This window comes from Erigeron canadensis, chromosome 4, assembly GCF_010389155.1.
Source record: "Erigeron canadensis isolate Cc75 chromosome 4, C_canadensis_v1, whole genome shotgun sequence".
NCBI lineage: Eukaryota > Viridiplantae > Streptophyta > Magnoliopsida > Asterales > Asteraceae > Erigeron > Erigeron canadensis.
This window is the reverse complement of record NC_057764.1, coordinates 13,657,737-13,661,459: the sequence shown is the minus strand read 5'-3', so window position 1 is coordinate 13,661,459 and position 3,723 is coordinate 13,657,737.

The window sequence follows — 3,723 nt, the reverse complement described above, 5'->3', positions numbered from 1 at the left end:
ACCATATTCAGAACACCAATCCCTCAGTATTTCAGAACCATCATTCCCAAAGTAATAGAGGGTCGTCTGAAACTACGAACTCCTCCAGCAGGGTTACATCCGGTCATTGTCCTGCCAGCAGCGCTGTCAAGATACCAAATATATTTCTTTCGATCGCCCTGAACATCCACCAGATTATTTTAAAGGTTTGCGAACCCATCGACTGATGGGTTCTCTGGATCCACAAGGATGGATCCAGCTGGTATCGGTTGATTTCACTTTCAAAAATAGTGGGTTTCTCAGTAAACACCACTGGAATTGACAGTTTGAAACCTTTTTCTTTTTCTTATCAACAGGTGTGCTCAATTTTCTTTCTTGGAAAAAGGTTTTGTATTTTGTTTAGGGCCAGATGAAGTACCCCCAAAATTGTTAATTCTTGTATTGCAACTTTGAACTTGACGAGCCAGTAGTTGAAATGACTCTCCAGCCTTAACAAAATAGTTTCTTCAGATGACACAGCCTTTCCAAATGACTGTACTTTTGGCTTAGGTGGAGGAACAACATTCTTTTTTTCTGAACCTGGGGTTCTTTAGAAGATGATTGAGGCAAAGGTTCTGAACCTTCGAACTCGCTGGATCATCGGACCAGTCTTAACTCAGACAATTGAACAGGAGGAATAATACAAGTTTTGGGTGTTGTTGGTTCATCATAAATAGTGCTAGGTTTAACACTTCAGGCAATCGGTCAACAACAGGTATTAATGCAGCAGCATTGACATCACCCCAGATATGCATGTTTTTGGGAGGGGTATTGGTTACGTGCAGCATTATAAGGTTTCTTGGTCTCAAGCCATGACTGGATAACATGTTTTTTTTTGTTAAAATTTTTTTCCAGTTCTTCTTTTCCTGGACCAGTTGTTCAGTAACCAAAACTTGTGCTTTAAAAGCGAGTTCAATATCTTGCAATTCTTTTAACTTTGATTGTAAATTTGCCATTTCAGAAAAATCTGTTTCAAAAGTATTTGACATTTCTGAATGAACAGTTTCCACAAAAATCAAATCATAGTTTAAAGCTTCAGCAATGTCCAATTTTAATTTAGGATCAGTTCTTTGTTATATCTATTACCTTCTTAATGACAATGTCCACCATCTTCCAGATGTACATCTTCTTTCACCAGATGCCCTTCATCAGCCAGAGCCATATAACAACAATCTCTTTCCTCTTCATCATCAATTGATGAGTCATCAAAGGAACCCATTCTTCTTCAGCAACCATGCATTATTATCTTTTTCTGCAGACATGAGAGCAATTTGAGCCTTAAGCTTTTTGTATTTTGATTTGTAGCTATCATCATGTTGTTATAAGAAGTTGATGGACTAGATTGAGAGACAAACTGATTGGACTTGCACTCTTTCATGAAATGACCTTTTCTGCCACACTTAAAGCATGTCAGATTTGTCTTGTCAGTGGAAGAACTGGGTGCATTGTGTCCAGTGGGTCTGTTGGCTCTGGCTTTGAAACGGTTAAACGTTTTAGCCATCAGATCATCACTTTCAGTTTCATCACAATCTGAGAGAGATATTATTCATGACTCCAGAATCCATTAATTCAGACATCATCTTCTTCATAGAAAATACATTCTCAGAAGACATTAATGTTGCACAGGGTGGTTCAGTATGACTAACCAGGGGAACTACTGGAAGCATGATTAATAGCATCTTTTTCTGCCTCAATTCTCTGGGCTTGATTCTCTTCAGTGAATCTGAAGGCTCCATACAATGTTGACAAAGTATGGGAGTGCAAAGTTTTACCTTGTCTCAAGACCACGATCATATGAGACCATTTAGATGGATGAATATCAAAAATTTTTCAAGAAGTATATCCTTGTCTTTTCTACTCCAAGCCCTCTCAACTGGTTTATAATACTCATAAATCTGGTGTAAGTACCAGTTAATGATTCATTGGGCAGAGCAAAAAATGACTCGTACTTCTTATTCAAAGACACTTCCTGGTAACAATAGTGTCATCACCACCTTCAATCTGATTCACTAGTTCATCCACATGCTTTTGGCACTGGGATAAAGCACTAGTGTGGGAATAAGAGCTTCTGGAACGGCCCCGAGGATCATGACTTTTAAAGTAGTGTCAATATTGACTAGTCTCTTTTCCTCTTCAGACCAATGTTCCTCTCTCTTTTCCTACCAGATCTTGCTCCAGTTGGATCAAGAAGTGGATTGAGAGGACTTCTAGGAATATAGGGTCCTTCATTTAAAATTTTATCATATTCCTCTCAATACCAGTGACATGTAAATCATCTTGGCTTCCACGTGCCCAATTGATCACCATTCCCACTGAATTTGGGAATAGGAGTGTTTGAGTAGTGCACATGCACGTGGGAGAAGCAGGAATAGGAGGTGGTGGTGGTGGTTATTGTTAACATGGTCAGTAGTCTGTTCAGTTTCTTAATGGGAGGAGGTCCAGTATTTAAAGGGTTTCCTTGTGTATTCTCTGGGTTGGCCATCAAGAAAATACAGATCTAGGCAAGTATGTTAACTTATCTCTGATACCAATTGTGAAGTCCCTCACTCGATGGTTTAACCACAAGTGTAGAACACAACAAGTCAAGTAATCACTAGATAGGACTAGTATCAAACGTCAAGTAAGCACTAGATTGGACTAGTATTACATAAATATAAATGCAAGAATATATATAAAGTAATACGTACTTAAGCAATATAAAGATAAGCAAGTAAAGTGAATGGTGAGACACAATGTAATTTTCAAGTGTATTTTATTTATTGATGTTGTAAATAAAATACAAGGTTGTTGTGGAACAAGATATTACAAAGTAAGTATCTAAACAACCTATGAATTACAAGTGATCTAATTTTGCTAAATAAACTCCTTGATCGAAATACTTAAAGTTGTGAAGTAAAACTGTTTAGATCGAGAGTATTTAAGCAAAGTACAAGAATAAAGTCACATGATAGTGACTGTCTTCGAATTAACCAACCACTTTACATGCGTGTAAGGCTTTTAACAAAGGACAATGGATTGTCTGGGTAAAGGCATGTAAAGGCATAAAGTCAATTCCTCGTAATCAGTGTTCAGACTTGTAAGGTCTAGAACACTGACAAGGACTCCAGTCAGGAGATCTGGTAAGTCTTCCAGTGAGCTCCGCTATTTGTTAGACATCTTTCTTCAGACTTCAGTCTTCGATTTCAGTGAGAATGTTCTTCAGTGGAAAGATCTTGACTAGAGTGAAGACCAGTGAACAAGTCTGGTGAAATCCAAATTCCTATACAAGTAAGTTGTTCATGGTATGGAAAAGTCGTCAATGGGAAAATAAAATGGAAAATGGTTGACTTAAAGCCAATAAGGCTAGGGGTCCCTGAGAAACTAATCTATTTGTGAATGTGCAGGAGCTACTAAGGAAAATGCAGGTTTATGGTTTGTCAATAGTGGAAGCTCCAGGCACATTATGGAAGACAAGGGTCTAGTGACAGAGTACTCCTATCAAGGTCGTATGTCTGTTTTGTTGATTCCAAAGGCGGAAAATTTCCGGGTTGGAAGAGTTGTAAATGGAAGCATTTTAATAATATGCCAATTTTGTTGAAAAACAGGGTCAAGACTCTACTAGGGTACAGATGTCAGAGAAGGACTTAGAAAAGGAAAAAGTCTATCTTACACATTATACATTGAAGGGTAGTGATCGGGTTTTTACCGAGAGATTTTCGAAAGACT